We start from the raw sequence: 6,996 nt of genomic DNA, 5'->3' as shown, positions 1-6,996 counted from the left end.
CCCTAGTTGACCTAACCCTCCTGTCCGCTGCATATGCCTCTTTCTGATTTGTGCAAGAGCCCTGCTTACTCTTCATGTTGTTTTCTATTCTGCTTTTGTCTTCTGTTACTTTGTATGTGTCCCCCTTAGGCAAAGAAATTTTTCACGCATAGTGTACATTTCTGCAGTTAGTGTCATTGTCATCTCTCCCTCTGAATTTTAATGGTCCCCTTTTTTTTTTTTGTGCACCCAGGCATCCTACATTGAACTATAAGTTCAGTCCTAACTACACCTTCTTTTTTATTGTCTTTTATATCTTCTGCCACTACTCAATGTACATCTTTTTTCTGTAAACAATCAGAAATTACTTTATCTCTAGGTGTGATTTGTGGTATCACTTTCCTTCCCCCCTCCATCTTTTTGGAAAAATGATGGACCAGTCATATAGCAATGTATAGCCCTTCCTGTTTTCTCTAAGGATCATCATCTGCCTATCTTGGACTCTGACTTAGATGTCCACTTCCCATAAAACTGTGTTCAGTTTTCCCATTTCAGCTACCCATGCCCAGGCCTTCTGGATGGGTCATTCAACAGCCTTAGTCATTGTGCTTGTTTAGACTCTGGCAGCACAGTCCCATCCTGTTAAGTCATTAACTCAGATGGCTAATCCTTAGTACTACTAAAAAAATGCAAGAGTCTGAGGAATTTCAGGATGCAACACGTGCAACAGGAGAGTAGAGTGTATGCAGATGGCTCATCAGGTTATGCAGTGCCATTAGCAAGGTAGCACATGTAAAAGGTGGTGTACTAGCTAAGAAAAAATGGGTACTAGCTTTATCGAGCTGATTACCAAGGGAGACGTTACCAGGGCAGTCATGTCATAAATATCAAGTAAGGCTGTGAAGCCAACAAGCTCAGGACCAATGGAGAAAAAGTGAACAAGGTGGGCTGTGTATTTGGGAGGTGATGATGCTCCTAAGGGGGAAGTACCTAGGAGAGAAAAAAGAGGGAAAAGGGAATATAAAGTGAAGCAAATCATGTGACCAGGGTTGTTTCAGAGATCCCTTTGTAGCAGCCCTTTGCCTGATCAACACAGCTTGCAGGAGGACTGTAATTTTTGACAATTTTTTCTTTGACCATTCAGAGCAATCTGTCATAAAGTGGGCAAGGCCAGCTCTTCCTCCCCTACTTGTCATTGTTCTTGGGCCTGTCCAGTAGGGACAGGAAAAAAGGAAAATAAAAATCTTACAGCAGTGTCTAACAGGCATTTAGAGGAGGTAGAAAACCTGAGGACCCAAGTGATTCTGTGGTCAACTGGTAACAAAAAGAGGACAGGGCAGAGTTCAAGTGAGCAAAAATATGAAGGAACTGGAAGGGGTCTCCAAGGAGTGTTCCCCTAACATTGCACCTTCCCAAGACATTGTGGGAGTCCATAGGTACTGTTTGACGGTGCTCTGCCTATGGAACAGAAAGGACAAGGCAGCAAAATGGGCCCCACAGCCTCCCAGTTGCCCTCCTGGCAAGTTTCTTTCTCTGAGTATTTGGGCTGGACTGAAGGAGCTTCAGGAGGAAGGTCCTCTAATCTGATTGAATTTCAGAAAGGGAGGTTAAAAATAAATAAAAACTGAAGGCTGTAACCCAGTGTGCTCTTTGTGTCCATGAGCCAGGCTCTCCTGCCTCTAAATGGACATGTGTCAAGGGTCTATTTTACAGTTTATATCATCAGGTGGTCATGAAATTAGATCTAAATAGAAACAGGCCCAGCAAGGTTCCTCTCCTCCTGATGATAGGGAGTCCTGCCACCTTGTGCCTGGGTGGGGTAAGTAAGTAAGTAAGGAAATGAAGTGTGTGAAATGTGAATACAAACAGATGTTTCCAGGCTGTTGTTTCAAATCAGATCGATGTTGTTCAGCTGCATATGAGAGGGGCTGAGGAAGCTGGAAAACCAGAGGGTTGAAAAAGAGCTGCTGTGCAGCAAGCTTCCTTAAGATAGGAGTGTACAGTAGAAGTCAGTGAGGTCTTTGCCTCTTGGAGCAAAAATTAGGGATCTGGGTAAGTGGCTAGTCTGTGCTGGGTGAGAAATCTGAAGCTTGCTCAGTTCTGCTGACTGCAGAAAGGTGCTCCCTGTCCTTGGTAACATCCATAGGAATCAACTTCCAGTCCAAGAAAGGAACCTTTGTTATATGTAATCAAAGTTGGGGTATGAGTAGCTGGCAGAAGGCCAGGAGACTTCCTCCCATCACCTCACCACAGCCACTGTGTGGGTCTTGGTTGCCCAGATGGCCTGGAGGCAATTGGGAAACTTCATGCAAAGTTTTGCAGCTTCAACCTGCAAAAAAAAGAAGGTCCTGAAGAACACAGTACAGGAAGCAGCTAACAGGCAATCCGGTAAGTACCATTTCAGATAGCAAGGGATTTTTCTGCAAAAAATAGCTCTTAAAAGGAGTGGGAAGTAGGCTCCTTAAAAAGAGGAGGACCCCAAATGGATTCTGGCCTTGTTAGGAAGCTGTTATAAAAAATAAATAGCATACTTAAAATCTACATATGAAGAAGACTGTACAATGAAAAGGAAGGGATCTGTTGAAGTGTTCATAAATCATAAAGGTTTGATGAGTATGGCTTATGAGGTCCTTTGTGGTTATCTGCCAGTACTGTGCAAACAGGACTGAAACACAACACTGCTTCTAGTGGCTGCAGAAGAGATCAGTTTCCTAGGCTTTCACAGAACCTCTGCAATGGTCATGCGGAAAACTGCAAGGAGCCCTCATGCAGAGAGAAGTCAGGACACAAGACAAGTGAGTTGTCTATATGCTGATACTTTGACCACCTATTTGTGCTTAGATAGGTAGAATATCTGTGGGTATTAAGCCCTGGTAGAATATTCCATCTCTAAGTGCTGGTAGAATATTCTGTGGATATCTGCCTGAAAGTTTGACTTGGAAACAAAAAGCACCGAGCTGTCTCAGAAAAAAACTCTCCTTCTCTCTCCAAAAAGGAGTAAGGCTTGGGAGTTCCTGGTCACCAAAACCTCTCTCCTGATTTCTCACTTGCAAACTCTCCTGGAAGCTTGGACACATGCCTTCTTTCCTGACTTATGCATATTAGCATATGCTCAACTAACATGCTCCAATTTGGAGACAGTGCAATGTGCTGTCAATCTCCCTTCCTTATTTCTCTGACTTTTAGCACCCAGAACAGCAAAGAACGAAGCACAAAACTGTAGAGCTGTAGTTTGGAATGGTAAGGCTTGTTACTGGAGACTGTTGGACAAGATACAGAGTCTAGGGTTTATCCCAAGGTTTCCTCTCCTTTTTGGGGTAGACCATGACCTAGATTTTTCTCTTGCAGCTGCAGGACAACAGGCTTTTAAAACAGCTACCACTGAGAACCATGTAAGACTTCATGGATCAGTCTCATGATCTGTAGTGTCTCCATAGAAGGTAAGCGTACTTGTAGACTCGCATGTGATGGCTTGCTAATTTTTAACCTTATTCTATAGGTTAGTTTTCTACCAAGCTCAAATAGCTGCATCAGGGTGTTTGTATCAACCCACAGTTAAATCCAAGACATGGAATAGATGAACAAGTAATTTTCGAAGCATGCTTTGTGAACGTGGTTTGTTTCAATTTAAGTGTAGAGGCCCTGGAATGTGGCTTATCTTTGACATACAAAGAGGTTTCTTTCCTGAGAAAAGTCTAAAACTTGTGACTTTCTGTGTTGTCAGTTCGCCGCACAGTGGGCTTATTCTCTCTTATGTTGATAAGCAATGTAGTTGATATTGTCTTGATGGCCAGGCCTAGCAACATCTGGAAGTAGACTGATATGTATCAGGTTTTGTTTGTTGACCTGGTTTTCCTTTCATATGCAGTTCACATCTTAAAGGTGGTGGTGAGGAGAAGTGTGCCTTCAGGGTACTGCAGGTAACTGACCCCTGGTGCTGGCTCCTCACACACAGACAAAGCATTCTGATTTTCTCTTTATGTGCTCCAACTTCCCCATCACTACAGGGAGCAGCAAGGTGGCTTGACATGAAGTGACCTGTTTTTCTGAGAGAAAGATGAAGAGGCATGTGGTTGCAGTCTCTCTACTTCCTCAGCTTGGAAACTTGGAGAAGCCTTGTAATGGTATGAAGTGCAGACTCACACTAGCATCAGTGATGCAGGAAATAAAATGTAGGCAGTGATATGGGAGAGGTGGTAGTATATAAACACTTGTCTGAAATGCAAGGATGGACAGGTCAGAGGAAGACTTAGAACCTAACACAGTCAGATTGAGCTTTTGCTCAGAGACAGGACAGAATGGCAGTTAGACCCTGGGGTTGTCATGATCATCTCCTGTCCAGCTTCTTCCATCTGGAGATGGTGATGGGTCAGACTGGCCAGGGCTAGCAGGAGGCTGTTGAAGAGATCTAGTGATGTTGGTGAGGCTGTGATGGCCTGGTGTCTATGCGCGGGAAGGTATGGGTACCAAAAGCAGAGATCTGGGCAGCCTGTAAGAAGTACATTGCAGTGAGTGCAATGTAGACTTATCCCACATTCCCAGCTTACTGGGACATGTCATGTCAACCTTTTCTCTGAGCAGGAAGTCATCCCAGGCTTGGAGGTCAGCCCGAATTGGATTTCTGTCTCCCCTTGCACCTCCGTGCTATAGACCTAAGGATGGCAGCTGAGGCTGAATACATTACAGGCTGCCATGTTCCCTGACAGTCTGTATGAGAACTCCAGTCTTCCCCACCACAAGAGAAAGGGGTTTCCTTCTGAGGTACCTGAAGGTGATGGTCTCACTTCCACACTGAAGTGACTGAATGAGTGTGGGAAATGGAAAGAAGGCAAATGCAGATGCACAGGGTTAGACGTCCATTTATATGCTTGTACTATATGAATCTGTACGGCACACTATACAGACTCATCTTTATGCTAAGCCGTGCTGTTTACTCATCTGTGTATGAGGTTCATTTGCTACCACTGTCTTCCTGATAAATTAGAAAAAAATGTGAATTCAGAAGGTGCACTTTTCCTGCAGGGCCACTGAGTGTCACCGTCGCTCCGTGGCTTGCTCTGCAAGATGCCGTTTCTCCAGCAAAACTCCCTTGCTAAAATGGGTTGTAAAGGCGTAGCTTGCCGAGAAGCCCAGAGCTGAGAAGGTCTGCACGTAAAAGGTGAGCAGGCGATGCTACGTATGAAACGAATCATGGCTTATATCTAGGCATAGTGCTTGACAGGTTTCCAGCCAGTTCCTGGAAGCCAGTGTCACAAACTGTAGCATGAGCCACAGTGACAATGATTACAGGATGGAACAAGTGCTTCATGAAGAGACACTAAAAACACTGGGAGTCTACCATGTGGTGAGCAGAGTGAGCAGATGGGGGTTGACATTTACAAAAATAATGAAGGCGGTGGATAAAGTGAATGGAAAACTATTCTTCAGCAAATCTTTCCATGGCAGACTCGGGGCATGTGATAAAACTTATTGGTAATGAATGTAAAACAAACAGAAAAGGTACTTTACACTATAAGAGCCTACTGCTACAGGAGTTATGGGAGCCAACAATATCAGCAGGTTCAAAAAGCTCATAGACAAACTAATGGAACACCAGTCAACACCAAAGGGAATAGGCTGTCATGTATCCTCCACCATGCTTGTATGTGTAAATCCTCAAATTCTCATTATCGATTCCAGCATCCCTCCCCTTGAAGCACCCCCTAGTAAGTACTAAAGCCTCTTTATCGCAGTGGTTCCCCCTAGCAGTAATGCAGTAGTTCTCCTCCGCCTCCGTTTGCAGAGATGCCGGAGCGAGCTTCCTCCCTTGAACCGACTTCAGTGGGTTTTGCAACAGGGACAAATGGCTTAGTCGTTCATCCAGTCGTTGAGGGTTTTAGGAGTGGTTGATTCACAGGGATTACGCTGGCTGGGTTCCCGCCTTGTCATTGTTCCTTTGATCACTATCTGACCTTCACCTTTATTTTGAATAGCCTTAAATATCTCCTATAGCTTTCTTTAAAGAGAATCAGCCAGACCTGAATTAAAAAAGAACCTGCAGCATTTAGAGCGGGTGTGTTTGGTAACAGCCCAAACACTCTCCTGTACGGTGCGTTTTGCTGATTTTCAGGCAGCAGCAAATATTACTCTGCGATTCTAAGTCAACAGGATTGGATCTCCTGTGAATTGATAGTCCAGCACTTTCATTACTGAGCCAGATGCAATGTTCTTGCAACACAAAGCTCAGACATGGCATTTGCAGAATTTATGATGCTCATCGCTTCAGTGGTGCTTGAGCTCCTATACATGTAGATGGTGTATAATTAATTTCTGTTTGTCTCTTGCTTCTTTCCACCCTTCCTTGGCGCATGAGCTGTCACCCTTAAAGGCAACTCACCAGCTCTCGTCAAGATGAGCCACTGGTCTGACCTGATAGGGTATTTCTTGTGTTCTTAGAAACAATCATGCTGACTACAACACTGTCGTTAGAAATGAGTACGTTTATCTTAATCGACCACTCTTAAGTCAGGCAACTCACAGAAGAACTGATGTTCTTACAAGGGAAGCAAGGCTCAAGTGCCTAGACAGTGCAGTGCAGCTTCTCTTCTAAAAGTTACCAGCAAGCTCTTGCATTCTGGTTTCTTTACCCTATTTATGCAGGTTTCCACTGTGTACCTCCACATGTGGTCTGCGTGACCTGGACAGAAAACCTCCCAGGCACCGTTATTACCACTGTGTTCCGTTTGTTCATCAAACCTTGCTCCAGTTACTAAGACAAACATTTTATAACCTACATAAAACTACTAATGTTTAACAAGCTTAACTGGTCTCTAGAAGGACCGATTGCAAAGCGTGCCTCAGCGCAGAGGGCAGCGGTTCTGAGCGGCGAAGAGCACTCTGCTGTGCAGCCAGGCTGTGGTGCTTACCAAGATCTTGACCCCTTTGCCCCTTTCCCCTGCAGGCCTGGCAGGAGGCCGCGACGGAGGTACCGAGCCGCCCTCCCCGGCTGAGCAGGGCGGGACCCCGCGGCCTCGGCCG

The 6,996-nt window shown here is 44.9% G+C and overlaps 1 pseudogene; it reads left to right on the top strand.

The window, feature by feature from the left end:
- Window positions 1-6,943, top strand: part of LOC104620127 — a 39,922-nt pseudogene extending 32,979 nt beyond the window's left edge.
- Window positions 6,944-6,996: the final 53 nt, after the last annotated feature.

This window comes from Phaethon lepturus, unplaced genomic scaffold (assembly GCF_000687285.1).
Source record: "Phaethon lepturus isolate BGI_N335 unplaced genomic scaffold, ASM68728v1 scaffold37214, whole genome shotgun sequence".
Lineage (NCBI taxonomy): Eukaryota > Metazoa > Chordata > Aves > Phaethontiformes > Phaethontidae > Phaethon > Phaethon lepturus.
This window is presented reverse-complemented; position numbering and strand designations above follow the sequence as displayed.